The 17,337-nt window shown below is 40.6% G+C and overlaps 1 pseudogene; it reads left to right on the forward strand.

Moving 5' to 3' along the window:
* Positions 1 to 7,480: 7,480 nt before the first annotated feature.
* LOC117310216 (ferritin heavy chain pseudogene) lies at positions 7,481 to 16,502 on the forward strand (annotated as a pseudogene).
* Positions 16,503 to 17,337: the final 835 nt, after the last annotated feature.

Below are 17,337 nucleotides of genomic sequence, written 5' to 3' on the forward strand. Positions count from 1 at the left end.
TCACAGATCTTAAGACTGTCAACTTGAACTCTCCAGAACTCCCTGGACTGTGACTTTAGCCTATATACACTCAGACACACAAACACACTCTCTCTCTCTGACATGCACCAAACCACCATTATGACCACCACCATCACTACCACTCCTCTTTTAAATTTACATTCTATGTCGAATTTGGCCTGGGGAGAAACCATTACATCACCTCTAGAAAGCAGCAGCACATGTCTATTCTTCTTCATTTTTTATATGAATATGTAGATCCTCCCCAGTGAGAGGGCCAGGGCAGAGCCTAAGTAAAATTATGCTGTTAGCTCTCTTCTTACTCTGAACACTTTGACACAGGTAAAATAACATTAAAAGAAACATCAAGGAAAATCTAGAAAGGAGAAGTATCATTATTCAAGGGCAATCTTAGCATGAAGGTTGGATTTCCATTTTTTTCCCTAGGGGCAGGAAGTTAGAAAGATAACTGACAAGAAGGATATATGATTTTGAATTGGCTCTTTTTCTCCAGTCACTTGCTTCCAGGCATACAGGTACATGTCATTCAAAGGACCAAGCCTTGGGTAGTCACCTCAATTTACCTTGGCCCAAAGCCTAAAAGGAACCCTCAGTCTGTCCTAGGTCTTTGATTCAGTATCTTTTGTCACCATACGGTAGAAAGAGTTCTCACTGAGACTTCTATTTGAAATGACCAGCTCAACCACAGACCCTAAATATGGCCCACTGGCCTCTCCCTGGGGCCAATCCCCAATAACAGTAGACATGCTTCACCGTTGCTTTATTCGGAGTCCTCAACATCTTAGCTTTGTCCCAGGTTATAAAACACTTCCTGGCTTGCAACAAACTCTTCCTTCCCTCTGTTTGATTTAGATTTATTTTGTTCCTCATTCTTTCAGTTTCTTAAGGTTGGAAGTTAGATAATTTATTTGAGACTCCTTTTTTTTTTAAATATAGGCATTTAGGGCTATACGTTTCCATCTAAGCACTGATTTAGCTCCATCTCACAAATGTTGATATGTTGTATTTTGCTTACATTCCATTCAAAATAATTTTAATGCCCCTTAACCTCTTCTTTGACCTTTGGATTGTTTAGAAGTGTACTTTACTATTAGTTTTCAAATATTTGGGGATTTATCAGACATCTTTCTGTTAATGATTTCTAGTTTAATTCCATCGTGGTCAGAGAACATATCTCACATGATTTGAATCTGTTAAAATTTATTGAGACCTGTTGTGTGGCCCAGAATACAGTCTGTCTTGGTAAATGCTCCACATGTACTCAAAAATAATATGCTTCTGAAGAATATGTTTCTAAAGATTCCTCTCTTATGTGTCTATGATTTTCTTAACATGAGTATTATTTCTTCTTTTTCTTCCTCTTTCTTCTCCTGATTACAACAAGTAATACGCCATTGATTGACTAGAGAGAGAAAACTATGTGGGTTTTAAGCCATACAGATGCATTAACTTTTCAAAAAATAAGTATTTGTATTTTCAAAAAGTAAAAAGTGATAACTTACTCATAGTGGTAGACTAGACACAAAAACTACTATCTACACGTACACAAATGACAAAGGATATAGTTAGCAAACCAGAGATTGTGAGGAATGCTTGGAAGATAAAAACAGGAGATGCTTTCACAATGATAAAACCAGAGAATTTTAAATACCTGCAGTAGGCTACTGGGAGATCAAGATGGCAGAGTAGGAGGAGGCTGAGCTCACCTCCCCCCATGAACAGATGAAAAATACATCTACACGTGGAGTAATTCTCATTCAAAACAAACTGGAGACTGGCAGAAAGGCTCTTCTACAATGAAGGCTGGAAGAAAGATACACACAGTCAGGAAGGAAGGGAAGAGAAGCAATAGGATTGGGACCTGTGCCCTTAGTAGGGAACATAGAAGGGGGAGGATTACACATGCTTGGAGGTCCTCCCTGGGGAGTGAGTGGTTCAAACCACATATTGGGCACCCCAGACCTAGGGTATGACACCAGGAAGATGAGTCCCCTTGGCTGGTTTGAAGACCAATAGTACTGGCAAGGGTGCTGTGAGATACTTAGATTTCACTCATGTACACGTTTGCTTGCTGTCAAAACAAGGTGGAGGAAGCAGATTGAGACTGACTGGGACCCTGGCCAGTTCCCTGTGACCACCCCAGTGCATGCCCCAGTCCACACAAAGTGCCTGCTCTGGCCCATCTTGCTCCATGGTGCAGCACCCCACTAGGGCAAAGGCTGCCATTGCTGAAGAGAGTGCATAGTTGGGGGGTATGGAGCTGGCTCAGAACCAGCACTACATCTCAGTGGGGAAAGGGCAGCCACTGCTGGCATACAGGAGGCAGCAGATCAGGAACATCTGGAACTCAGACTGGTGTGCTGGGACCACCCTAGCAGAAGCCCAGCCCACACCAGGAACCCACTCTGGCCCCTCTTGATCCAGCACTGCTCCCTTCCAGGGCAAAACTGCCGATGCTGGGAGAAAGGATAGCATACACTTAGAGGGAACATAACTAGCTCAGAGCCGACTTTCTAGTCTTCTGCTCCAGCACCTTGGGACACAACCCCACCCCTAATAGGGTGGTGTTGGCCACTGAGCACGGCAGAAGCCCCACCTCATATCTGGCTCTGACTCGAGCTCCTCCATCTCCAGCCCCATTGCCCACCAAGGTGATAGTTGCCAGGAAACCCTGGGGGAAGATGTGACTTGTGCTCATTTCAGATTCAGCTATGCCACCAAAGCTACTGGGCACACACAAACTGCACAGGGATGCTCCCACACAACAACACTCCTTAAAGAATGGGATAGGTAACTGTTTCACTTAATTTCATAGAGACAAAATTAAACAAAATGAGAAGACAAAGGAATTTGTTTCACACAAAAGAACAAGGAAAAAAACTCTGAAAAAAATATTGAAACAGAAAAATAATTTACCATATAAAGAGTTCAAAGAATTAGTAATGAAAATGCTAACTGAACTACAGAAAAGAATATATGAAAAAAAAAAGAATATATGAACACAGTGAGAATTTTAACAAGGAACTAGAAAATATAAAAAGAACCAGTCAGAGCCAAAGCATACAATAAGTGAAATGAAAAAAAACAAAAACAAAAAAAACAAAACTAGAAGGGATTAGCAGCAGACAAGGTGATATAGAAGAATGCATAAGTAATCTGAAAGATGATATAATGGAAACCACTTAATCAGAACAAAAAAAAAATCAGGTTTAAAAAATGAGAACAATTGAAGGGACCTCTAGGACTACATCAAGTGCACTAACATTCTCATTATAGAGGTCCCAAAAGGAGAAGAGTAAAAAAAAGGGGGGGGTCAAAAATGAATTTGATAGAATTATGGATGAAAACTTCCCAGAACTGAAGAAGGAAACAGTTATCTAGGCATAGGAAGCACAGAGGGTCCCAAACAAGATGAAAGCAAAAAGACCTATACCAGGACACATCATAATTAAAATGGCAAAAGTTACACAGAAAGAATTCTAAAGTCAGCAAGAGAAAAACAGAGTCATATACAAAGGAACACCTATAATGCTATCAGCTGATCTTTCTGCAGAAACTTTGCAATCCAGACGGGAGAGACATGATATATTTGAAGTGATGAAAGGGAAAAACCTACAACGTAACATACTCTACCCAGCAAGATTATCATTCAGAATTGAAAGAGAGATAAAGAACTTCCCAGAGAAGCAAAAACTAAAAGAATTAATCAATACTAAACCTACCCTAAAAGAAATGTTAAAGAGTCTCCACTAGGTAGATAATCAAAGGCTACAACAAGAAGTAAGAATCTATAGAAAAGGAAAAAATCCCACTAGTAAAGGCAAATATATAGTAAAGGCTGCGGATCAACCACTTAAATATGCTAGTACAAATGTTAAAAGACAAAAAATTGAAAAATCAAATATAAATACAATAACCATTAAGGTATAAATACGAAGATGTAAAATATGACATCAAAAACACAAAATGTAGGGGAGGGGAGTTAACATACTGTCGATCTTTTAGAATGTATTTGAATTTAAATAACTACGAGTTTAAAACAGGTAGATATAGTTACAGGTCAACATATCTGAACCCCAGGGTGACCACAAATCAAAAACCTACAACATATACACAAAAACTAGAGCGAAAGGTACACAAGCACGTCACTAAAGAAAACCATCCAACCACAAGGGAATAAACTAAAAGAAGAAAAGAACTGAGGATAACTATAAAAACAACCAGAAAACAAATAACAAAAGGGCAATAAGTACATACCTATCAAAAATCACTTTAAATATCAATGGACTTAAGGTTCCAATCAAAAGAAAAAGGGTGGATGTCTGTATTAAAAAAAAAACAACAAGACCATCTATATGCTGCCTACAAGAGACTCATTTCAGAGCTAAAGACAAACACAGGCTTAAAGTGAAGGGATGGAAAAAGATTTTTCATGCAAATGGAAATGACAACAAAGTGGAGGTAGCAATACTCACATCCGACAAAAGAGACTTTAAAACAAAGTCTATAACAAAAGACAAAGAAGGGCACTATATAATGATAAAACGTCAATACTAGAAGAGGATATAACATTTGTTAATATATATGCACCTATTATAGGAGCGCCTAAATATATAAAGCAAGTATTATCAGACATAAAGGGAGAAATTGACAATAATACGATAATAGTAGGGAACATTAACACCCCACTTATATCAACGGACAGATCATCCAGACAGAAAATCAATACGGAAACAGTAGTCTTAAATGACATATTAGAAGAGTTGGGCTTAGATATCTATAAGACATTCTACTCAAAAGCCGCAGAATATACATTCTTTTCAAGTATACATGGAACATTCTCCAGGATAGATCACATGCTAGGCCATAAAAAAAACCTCAACAAATTTAAGGGAACAGAAATTATATCAAGCATTTTTCAGACCACAGTAGTATAAAACTAGAAATCAATTACAGGAAGAAAAATGGGAAAATACTAAAACAATGGGTTAATGAAGAAATCAAAGAGGACATCAGAAAATACCTCAAGACAAATGACAATGGAAACACAACTTTCCAAAATCTATGGGATGAGGGGACTTCTTTGGCAGTCCAGTGGTTAAGACTCCATGCTTCCAATGCAGGGCGTGTGGGTTAGATCCCTGGTTGGGGAACTAAGATCTCACATGCTGCGCAGTGCATGCCCCCCCAAAATAACAACAACAAAAATCTATGGGATGCAACGAAAACAGTTCTACAAGAGAAGTTTATAGTGATAGAGGCGTACCTCAAGAAACAAGAAAAATCTCAAAGAAACAACCTAACCTACCATCTATAGGAATTATAAAAATAAGAACAAAGCCCACAGTCCGTAGAAGGAAGGAAATAATAAATATCAGAGAGGAAATAGAGACTCAATACACAGTAGACAAGATCAATAAAACCTAGAGCTGTTTTTTTTAAAGATAAACAAAACTGATAAGTCTTTAGCCATGTTCCTCAAGAAAAAAAAAGAGAGGACCCAAGTAAACAAAACAAGAAATGAAAGAGGAGAAATTATGACCGATACCACAAAGATACAAAAATCATAATACTATGAACAGTTATGTGCCAACAAATTGGGCAACCTAGAATAAATGGATAAACTTGTATAAATACACAATTTTCCAAGACTGAATCAGAAAGAAATAAACAATGTGAACAGACTGGTCACTAGTAGTAAACTTGAATTAGTAATGAGTGAACTATCAGAAAGGGAAAGCAAGAAAACAATCCCATTTAAAGTCACATCAAAAAATACACAGGAATAAACTTACCCAAGGAGGTGACAGACTTACACTCTGAAAACTATAAAAACACTGCTGAAGGAAACTGAAGATGATACAGAGAAATGGAAAAATATCCCATGTTCATGGATGGGAAGAATTAATAGTTAAAATGTCCATATCATCCAAAGCGATCTACAGATTTAATGCAATCCCTATCAAAATACCCATGACATTTTTCACAAAACTAGAACAAATAATCCTAAAATTCATATGGAACCACAAAGACACTGAATAGCGAAAGCAATCTTGAGAAAAAAAGAACAAAGCTGGAGCTGTCATGCTCCCTGACTTCAGACTATACTACAAAGCTACAGTATCAAAGCAGTAGCTAAAATAGGCACAAAAACAGACACATAGATCAATGGAACAGAATAGAGAGCCCAGAAATAAAGCTATGCACATTATGGTCAATTAATCTAGAACAAAGGCGGCAAGAATATACAGTGGAAAAAAGACAGTCTCTTCAATAAGTGGTACTGGGAAAACTAGACAGCTATGTGTAAAAGGATGAGATTAGAACATTTCCTCACTCCATATACAAAAACAAACTCAAAATGGATTAAAGACCTAAATGCAGGACCAGAAACCACAGAACTCATAGAAGAGAAAACATTACCTGACATAAATGGTAGCAGTATTTTGGACCTGTCTGCTAAGGCAAAGGAAACAAAAGAAAAAATAAACAAATGGGACCTAACTAAACTTAAAACTTTTGCACAGCAAAGGAAGCCATCAACAAAACAAAAAGACAACCAAATGAATGGGAGAAAATATTTTCAAATGATATGGGTGATAAGGGGTTAATATGCAAAATATGTAAACAGCTCATACAAGTCAATATCCAAAAAAAAAAACAAAGAAAAACACCCAAACAACCCAATTGAAAAGTGGGCAGAAGAAGTGAGTAGACATTTTCCCAGAGAGGACATACAGATGGCCACCAGGCACATGAAAAGATGCTCAACATAGCTAATCATTAGAGAAATGAAAATCAAAAACCCTTGAGAAATCACCTCATACCTGTCAGAATGGCAACCATCAAGAAGACCACAAATAGGAAGTGTTGGCAAGGATGTGAAGAAAAGGAAACCCTATACACTGTTGGTGGGAAAGTAAATTGGTGCAGCCACCATGGAGAACAGTATGGAGGTTTCTCAAAAAACTAAAAATAGACCTAGCATATGACCCAGCAATTCTACTCCTGGGCATATATCTGAAGAAAACAAAAACACTAATTTGAAAAGATACATGTACCCCAATGTTTACAGCAGTATTATTTACAATAGCCAAGACATGGAAGCAACCTAAGTGTCCATCAACAGATGAATGGATAAAGATGTGTGTACGTAATACTACAATGTAATACCACTCTGCTATAAAAACATGAAATTTGCCATTTGCAACAACATGGATGGACCTGAAGCGTATTCTGCTTCATGAAATAAGTCAGACAGAGAAAGACAAATAATGTATGTTATCACTTATATTTCGAACCTAAAAGATAAAACAAATGATTGAATGTAACAAACAGAAACAGACTCACAGATATAAAGAACAAACTAGTGGTTAATAGGCTCCACTAGTAGGAAAAGGGAGATGGAAAGGAAGAGGGAAGAAGGAGAAAGAAAAGAGTAGGGGCAGAGAGGGGAAAGATGGCGGAAGAGTAAGATGCGAACATCACATGCCTCCCCACAGATACATCAGAAATACATCTACACGTGGAATAACTCCTACAGAACACCTACTGAACGCTGGAAGAAGACCTCAAACCTCCCCAAAGGCAAGAAACTCCTTACGTACGTACCGGGGTAGGGCAAAAGGAAAAAGAATAAACAGAGACAAAAGAATAGGGATGGGACCTGCACCAGTGGGAGGGAGCTGTGAAGGAGGAAAGGTTTCCACACACTAGGAAGCCCCTTCGTGGGCGGAGACGGGTGGCGGAGGGGGGAAGCTTCGGAGCCGTGGAGGAGAGCGCAGCAACAGGGGTGCAGAGGGCAAAGTGGAGAGATTCCCGCACAGAGGATCGGTGCCGACCAGCACTCACCAGCCCGAGACGCTTGTCTGCTCACCCGCCGGGGTGGGCGGGGGCTGGGAGCTGAGGCTTGGGCTTCGGTAGGATCGCAGGGAGAAGACTGGGGTTGGCAGTGTGAACACAACCTGAAGGGGGCTAGTGCCCCACAGCTAGCCGGGAGGGAGTCTGGGAAAAAGTCTGGAGCTGCCAAAGAGGCAAGAGACTTTTTCTTGCCTCGTTGTTTCCTGGTGCGCGAGGAGAGGGGATTAAGAGCGCTGCTTTAAGGAGCTGCAGAGACAGGCGTGAGTCGCGGCTAACAGAGCGGAGCCCAGAGACGTGCATGAGACGCTAAGGCTGCTGCTGCTGCTGCCACCAAGAAACCTGCGTGCGAGCACAGGTCACTATCCACACATCCCCTCCCGGGAGCCTTTGCAGCCCGCCACTGCCAGGATCCCGTCATCCAGAGACAACTTCCCCAAGAGAAGGCACAGCGCGCCTCAGGCTGGTGCAACCTTCTGCTGGTCTCTGCCGCCGCAGGCTCGCCCCGTATCCGTGCCCCTCCCTCCCCCCGGCCTGAGTGAGCCAAAGCCCCCGAATCAGCGGCTCCTTTAACCCCGTCCTCCCTGAGCAAACAACAGACGCCCTCCGGCGACCTACACGCAGAGGTGGGGCCAAATCCAAAGCTGAGCCCCGGGAGCTGTGCGAACAAAGAAGAGAAAGGGAAATATCTCCCAGCAACTTCAGGAGCAGCGGATTAAACCTCCACAATCAACTTGATGTACCCTGCATCTGTGGAATACCTGAACAGACAACGAATCATCCCAAATGGAGGAGGTGGAGTTTGAGAGCAAGATTTATTATTTTTTCCACTTTTCCTCTTTTTGTGAGTGTGTATGTGTATGGTTCTGTGTCAGATTTTGTCTGTATAGCTTTGCTTTCACCATTTGTCACAGGGTTCTGTCCATCCGTTTTTTCTTTTTTTTTTACTTTTCAAAAAAAAAATTTTCTTAAGAATTATTTTTTATTTTAATAACATTATTTTAGTTTATCTTACTTTATTTTCTTTTATTCTCTTTCTTTCTTTCTTTCTACTTCTTCTCCCTTTTATTCTGAGCCGTGTGGATGAAAGACTCTTGGCGCTCCAGGTAGAAGTCAGTGCTGTGTCTCTGAGGTGGGAGAGCCAACTTCAGAACACTGGTACACAAGAGACCTCCCAGCTCCACGCAATATCAAACGGCGAAAATCTCCCAGAGATCTCCATCTCAACACAAACACCTAACTTCACTCAACGATCAGCAAGCTACAGTGCTGGACACCCTATGCCAAACAACTAGCAACACAGGAACACAACCCCACCTATTAGCAGAGAGGCTGCCAAAAATCACAATAAGGCCACAGACACTGCAAAACACAACACCAGACGTGGACCTGTCCACCAGAAAGACAAGATCCAGCCTCATCCACCAGAACACAGGCACTAATCCTCTCCACCAGGAAGCCTACACAACCCACTGAATCAACTTTAGCCACTGGGGACAGACACCAAAAACAACGGGAACTATGAAACTGCAGCCTGCAAAAAGGAGACCCTGAACACAGTAAGGTAAGCAAAATGAGAAGACAGAAAAACACACAGCAGATGAAGGAGCAAGATAAAAACCCACCAGACCTAACAAATGAAGAGGAAATAGGCAGTCTACCTGAAAAAGAATTCAGAATAATGATAGTAAAGATGATCCAAAATCTTGGAAAAAGAATAGAGAAACTGCAAGAAATATTTAACAAGGACCTAGACGAACTAAACAGGAAACAAGCAATGATGAAAAACACAATAAATGAAATTAAAAATACTCTAGAAGGGATCAATAGCAGAATAACTGAGGCAGAAGAACGGATAACTGACCTGGAAGATAAAACAGTGGAAACAACTACTGCAGAGCAGAATAAAGAAAAAAGAATGAAAAGAACTGAGGACAATCTCAGAGACCTCTGGGACAACATTAAATGCACCAACATTCGAATTATAGGGGCTCCAGAAGAAGAGAAAAAGAAAGGGACTGAGAAAATATTTGAAGAGATTATAGTTGAAAACTTCCCTAATATGGGAAAGGAAATAGTTAATCAAGTCCAGGAAGCACAGAGAGTCCCATACAGGATAAATCCAAGGAGAAACACGCCAAGACACATATTAATCAAACTGTCAAAAATTAAATACAAAGAAAACATATTAAAAGCAGCAAGGGAAAAACAACAAAAAACACACAAGGGAATCCCCATAAGGTTAACAGCTGATCTTTCAGCAGAAACTCTGCAAGCCAGAAGGGAGTGGCAGGACATATTTAAAGTGATGAAGGAGAAAAACTTACAACGAAGATTACTCTACCCAGCAAGGATCTCATTCAGATTTGATGGAGAAATTAAAACTGTTACAGACAAGCAAAAGCTGAGTGAGCTCAGCACCACCAAACCAGCTTTACAACAAATGCTAAAGGAACTTCTCTAGGCAAGAAACACAGGAGAAGGAAAAGACCTACAAAAACAAACCCAAAACAATTAAGAAAATGGGAATAGGAACATACATATCAAGAATTACCTTAAATGTAAATGGATTAAATGCTCCCACCAAAAGACACACACTGGCTGAATGGATACAAAAACAAGACCCATATATATGCTGTCTACAAGAGACCCACGTCAGAACTAGGGACACATATAGACTGAAAGTGAGGGGATGGAAAAAGATATTCCATGCAAATGGAAACCAAAAGAACACTGGAGTAGCAATTCTCATATCAGACAAAATAGATATTAAAATAAGGACTATTAGAAGAGACAAAGAAGGACACTACATAATGATTAAGGGATCAATCCAAGAAGAAGATATAACAATTGTAAATACTTATGCACCTGACATAGGAGCACCCCAATAAATAAGGCAAATACTAACAGCCATAAAAGGGGAAATCGACAGTAATACGTTCATAGCAGGGGACTTTAACACCCCACTTTCACCAATGGACAGATCATCCAAAATGAAAATAAATAAGGAAATACAAGCTTTAAATGATACATTAAACAAGATGGACTTAATTGATATTAATAGGACATTCCATCCAAAAACAACAGAATACATATTTTTCTCAAGTGCACATGTAACTTTCTCCAGGATAGATCATATCTTGGGTCACAAATCAAGCCTTGGTAAATTTAAGAAAATTGAAATTGTATTAAGTATCTTTTCCGAACAGAACGCTATGAGACTAGATATCAATTACAGGAAAAGATCTGTAAAACATACAAAAACACATGAAGGCTAAACAATACACTACTTAATAACGAAGTCATCACTGAAGAAATCAAAGAGGAAATCAAAAAATACCTAGAAACAAATGACAATGGAGACACGATGACCCAAAACCTATGGGATGCAGCAAAAGCAGTTCTAAGAGGGAAGTTTATAGCAATACAATCCTACCTTAAGAAACAGGAAACATCTCAAATAAACAACCTAAACTTGTACCTAAAGCAATTAGAGAAAGAAGAAGAAAAAAACCCAAAGTTAGCAGAAGGAAAGAAATCATAAAGATCAGATCAGAAATCAATGAAAAAGAAATTAAGGGAACGATAGCAAAGATCAATAAAAGTAAAAGCTGGTTCTTGGAGAAAATGAACAAAATTGATAAACCATTAGCCAGACTCATCAAGAAAATAAGAAGACTCAAATCAATAGAATTAGAAATGAAAAAGGAGAAGTAACGATTGACACTGCAGAAGTACAAAAGATCATGAGAGATTACTACAAGCAACTCTATGCCAATAAAATGGACGACCTGGAAGAAATGGACAAATTCTTAGAAATGCACAACTCGCCAAGACTGAATCAGGAAGAAATAGAAAATATAGACAAACCAATCACAATCACAAGCACTGACATTGAAACTGTGATTAAAAATCTTCCAACAAACAAAAGCCCAGGACCAGATGGCTTCAAAGGTGAATTCTATCAAACATTTAGAGAAGAGCTAACACCTATCCTTCTCAAACTCTTCCAAATACAGCAGAGGAAGGAACACTCCCAAACACATTCTACGAGGCCACCGTCATCCTGACACCAAAACCAGACAAGGAAGTCACAAAGAAAGAAAACTACAGGCCAATATCACTGATGAACATAGATGCAAAAATCCTCAACAAAATACTAGCAAACAGAATCCAACAGCACACTATAAGGATCATACACCATGATCAAGTGGCGTTTATTCCAGGAATGCAAGGATTCTTCAATATACGCAAATCCATCAACGTGATACACCATATTAACAAATTGAAGGAGAACAACCATATGATCATCTCAATAGATGCAGAGAAAGCTTTCGACAAAATTCAACACCCATTTATGATAAAAACCCCGCAGAAAGTAGGCATAGAGGGAACTTTCCTCAACATAATAAAGGCCATATATGACAAACCCACAGCCAACATCATCCTCAATGGTGAAAAACTGAAAGCATCTCCACTAAGATCAGGAATAAGACAAGGTTGCCCACTCTCACCCCTATTATTCAACATAGTTTTGGAAGTTTAAGCCACAGCAATCAGAGAAGAAAAGGAAATAAAAGGAATCCAAATGGGGAAAGAAGAAGCAAAGCTGTCAGTGTTTGCAGATGACATGATACTATACACAGAGAATCCTAAAGATGCTACCAGAAGACTACTCGAGCTAATCAATTAATTTGGTAAACTAGCAGGATACAAAATTAATGCACAGAAATCTCCGGCATTCCTATACACTAATGATGAAGAATCTGAAAGTGAAATCAAGAAAACACCCCCATTTACCATTGCAACAAAAAGAATAAAATATCTAGGAAAAAACCTACCTAAGGAGACAAAAGACCTGTGTGCAGAAAATTATAAGACACTGATGACAGAAATTAAAGATGATACAAATAGATGGAGAGATAAACCATGTTTTTGGATTGGAAGAATCAACATTGTGAAAATGACTCTACTACCCAAAGCAATCTACAGATTCAATGCAATCCCTATCAAACTACCAATGGCATTTTTCACAGAACTAGAACAAAAAATTTCACAATTTGTATGGAAACACAAAAGACCCCGAATAGCCAAAGCAATCTTGAGAACGAAAAACGCAGCTGGAGGAATCAGGCTCCCTGACTTCAGACTATACTACAAAGCTACGGTAATCAAGGCAGTATGGTACTGGCACAAAAACAGAAAGATCAATGGAACAGGATAGAAACTCAGAGATAAACCCACGCACATATGGTCACCTTATCTTTGATAAAGGATGCAGGAATGTACAGTGGAGAAAGGACAGCCTCTTCAATAAGTGGTGCTGGGAAAACTGGACAGGTACATGTAAAAGTATGAGATTAGAACACTCCCTGACACCATACACAAAAATAAGTTCAAAATAGATTAAAGACCTACATGTAAGGCCAGAAACTATCAAACTCTTAGAGGAAAACAGAGGCAGAACACTCTATGACATACAACACAGCAAGATCCTTTTTGACCCACCTCCTAGAGAAATGGAAATAAAAACAAAAATAAAGAAATGGGACCTAATGAAACTTCAAAGCTTTTGCACAGCAAAGGAAACCATAAACAAGACCAAAAGACAACCCTCAGTATGGGAGAAAATATTTACAAATGAAGCAACTGACAAAGGATTAATCTCCAAAATTTACAAGCAGCTCATGCAGCTCAATAACAAAAAAACCAACAACCCAATCCAAAAATGGCTCGAAGACCTAAACAGACATTTCTCCAAAGAAGATATACAGACTGCCAACAAACACATAAAAGAATGCTCGACATCATTAGTCATTAGAGAAATGCAAACCAAAAGTAGAATGACATATCATCTCACACCAGTCAGAATGGCCATCATCAAAAAATCTAGAAACAATAAATGCTGGAGAGGGTGTGGAGAAAAGGGAACACTCTTGCACTGCTGGTGGGAATGTGAATTGGTACAGCCACTATGGAGAACAGTATGGAGCTTCCTTAAAAAACTACAAATAGGATTACCATATGACCCAGCAATCCCACTACTGGGCATATACCCTGAGAAAACCATAATTCAAAAAGAGTCATGTACCAAAATGTTCACTGCAGCTCTATTTACAATAGCCAGGAGATGGAAGCAACCTAAGTGTCCATCGACAGATGAATGGATAAAGAAGATGTGGCCCATATATGCAATGGAATATTACTCAGCCATAAAAAGAAACAAAATTGAATTACTTGCAGTGAGGTGGATGGACCTAGAGTCTGTCATACAGAGTGAAGTAAGTCAGAAAGAGAAAGACATATACCGTATGCTAACACATATATATGGAATCTAAGAAAAAAAAATGTCATGAAGAACCTAGGGGTAAGATGGGAATAAAGACACAGACCTACCAGAGAATGGACTTGAGGATATGGGGAGGGGGAAGGGTAAGCTGTGACAAAGTGAGAGAGTGGCATGGACATATATACACTACCAAACGTAAAATAGATAGCTAGTGGGAAGCAGCCTCATAGTACAGGGAGATCAGCTCGGTGCTTTGTGACCGCCTAGAGGGGTGGGATAGGGAGGGTGGGAGGGAGGGAGACACAAGAGGGAAGAGATATGGGCACATATGTATATGTATAACTGATTCACTTTGTTATAAATCAGAAACTAACACACCATTGTAAAGCAATCATACTCCAATAAAGATGTAAAAAAAAAAAGAGTAGGGGCAAGATAGGGGTAGGGGATTAAGAGGTACAAACTACTATGTATAAAATAAACAAGCTACAAGGATATATTGTATAGCACAGGGAAGAGAGCCAATATTTTATAACAACTTTGAATGGAGTATAATCTATAAAAATATTAAATCACTATGTTGTACACCAGAAACTGATATAGTACTGTAAATCAACTATACTTCAAGTTTTAAAAATAAAGGAAAATAAAACAATATACCTGTAGTAGAAAGCCGAGCACATTCAAAGAAAGTTCAAGAACAGAGTCAATGAAATCAAAGCAGTGCAGAAGGTACTGAGTGGACTGTTAGATTAAAGAACTACTCTCAGAACAACAGTTCTGTTTGCCGCTACCATGCTCTGACCCTACGCCAATCTTTCTTACGTTGGACAAAGTTAAAGTGGCATCTGATCTGTGTTAATCTCCCAAAACTATACTCCAAAGACAGTGAATTACTTGTCCAGGAAGTGAACCCAAATTAGAGCAGATTTGAGACAACTGCAGACCCGCACAACAGAAGGGAAACAAAACAGAAGGACACATCTATCTGAAGAGAGATCCACTTAAGTCTTCCGATGTCAGAGAAATGCCATGCTTTGGGCATTTGGAAGGGTCCCTATACTACCTGAGAGTTTTATGCCACGTACTCGCAAAGGAGAAGACTGCTCCCTAATTGACATGCTCCACTCTCCCATACAGAGGAGATGCCTATTAATGAAATGGACGTCCCAACTGTAGATCAGATCCATGCTAGTTACCTAGGCTAATCACATGAGTCCTTTACTCCCAAATATGAATGGACAAATGGTTGCCAGATACTTGAGGAAAGTGAAAGAGAAGATCACGATGAACAAACAGAAGTATTTCTGGAGAAAAAATAAATATAATACAGGAAACGGAAAAGAATTTACCAAAAAAATCCAAATTCATATTCTCAGAATTTTAAGGAAGACAGTCGGTTTATAAAATGAGAACAGGGTGCTGTAAAAGGGAGCAATTAGAGAACAAGAGAAAGTCCTGGGAAAATAGAAATATTACTGCAAAATTTAAAGATTAATAGATGCCAGGTGCTCAGCGCAGTCAGCCTGCCTCACCCAGGCCTGGATGGAACCTGGGACACAGCTTTCGCGCCCCGCCCTCCATGCACATCCACCCTCCCAACCCCCCGCCCCCTGACCCCACCCCCCGTAACGGAACCGGAAACTCCTTTCCCCCCTCCCAAACCCGGGTAATGGACGCGCCTTCCAGTCCATCGCAGAGCGGCCGCCGTCTTCGACCACATGGGAGTGCTCTGAGGCACCTACCGCGGGCCCAGCGGCTTCGCCTTCACCTTGGCCTTCAGGCCTGCCACGCTGCCCGCGCCGCCCTCGCAGGTGCGCCAGAGCTACCACCCCGACTGCGAGGCCGCCATCAACAGCCATTTCACCCTGGAGCTCCACGCCTCCTTCGTGTGCCTGGCCGCGGCCGTTTACCTCGACCGCGACGACGTGGCCTTGAAGCACTTCACCCGGTTTCTCCTGCGCCGCTCGCACGAGCACAGCGGGCGGGCCCAGGGCCTGATGCGCCCGCAGAACCAGCGCGGGGGCCGCCTCGACTTCCAACACATCAGGAAGCCAGTCAGGGACAAGTGGAAGAGCGGCCTCAAGGCCATGAAGTGCGCCTTGTTCCTGGAGAAGCTTGTGAACGCCTGCTCCACCTGTACCAGCTGGTCACCGACAAGAGCAACCCCCACCTGCACCACTTCCTGGAAACTCACTACCTCCGCCAGCAGGTGGCGTTCATCCGAGAGCTGGAGGGTCGTGTCACCACCCTGAGCATGATGGGGGCCCCGGACGTCGACCTGGCAGGGTACCTCTTTGACAAGCTCACCCTGGGCGACAGCGACAAGAACTGAGCCTGGACTGGACTTCCCCAGAGCCATGGGGTGACCAGAGCCCTGGTCACCGTGCCTGCCATGCAGACGGCAATAGTGCCCTTGCAGAAGAAGTTCACTTAAGTTTTTTTCTTCCAGTTTTTCCGTTTCTTCCAATAAAGTTATTGGTTCATAAATAAATAAAGGTCTCTGGTTGATTCATGTGGGCAAATCTCTCACCTTTTAAATTTTAAAGCAGGCATCCAGGAGTCTCTGAACACATCCCGGCTTGGTCCACATGCAGCTCAGGATCACCACAGAGGGAGGGAGATGGTCTTCCTTGGGACCCTGGAAAACACAAAATCGATCTTCCCCTTATAAACAAAATCAGTGTAGAGGGGTGGGGTGGGGTGGGTCTTCTAAGCCCTAGTCTATGTGGGTACCTGTGCATGGTAAAATTATATATCAATATATAAAAAACCTTAGTATGGAATACAAAATACTGGTTGCCTCTTAGGAAGAAGTGAAGAATCGGATTGGACAGGAAATAAAATAAAGGGTGTCTTCAACTTTTCCTGAAAACTTTTAGTTCATTAAATTATGTGAATGTGAACATTTATCATTTCTGGGTAGCAGCCTGGGGTCCTGAACAGGTATGGCAGGGTCCCTCTATGACAATGTCACCCAGGACAACAGTGATAATGGTAACTGAGCCAGAGGCTGACTTTCCCATAGGCATGGGAGTGACTTCCTAGGTCACATGCTAGTCATGCAAATTGCCCTTAAAAAACATCCATATGTATATATACATACATATATATATATATTTTCCCCCCTTCCATTGTATCCTTTCTTCCATTAAACTAACACAGTACCA

This window comes from Tursiops truncatus, chromosome X (genome assembly GCF_011762595.2).
Source record: "Tursiops truncatus isolate mTurTru1 chromosome X, mTurTru1.mat.Y, whole genome shotgun sequence".
Lineage (NCBI taxonomy): Eukaryota > Metazoa > Chordata > Mammalia > Artiodactyla > Delphinidae > Tursiops > Tursiops truncatus.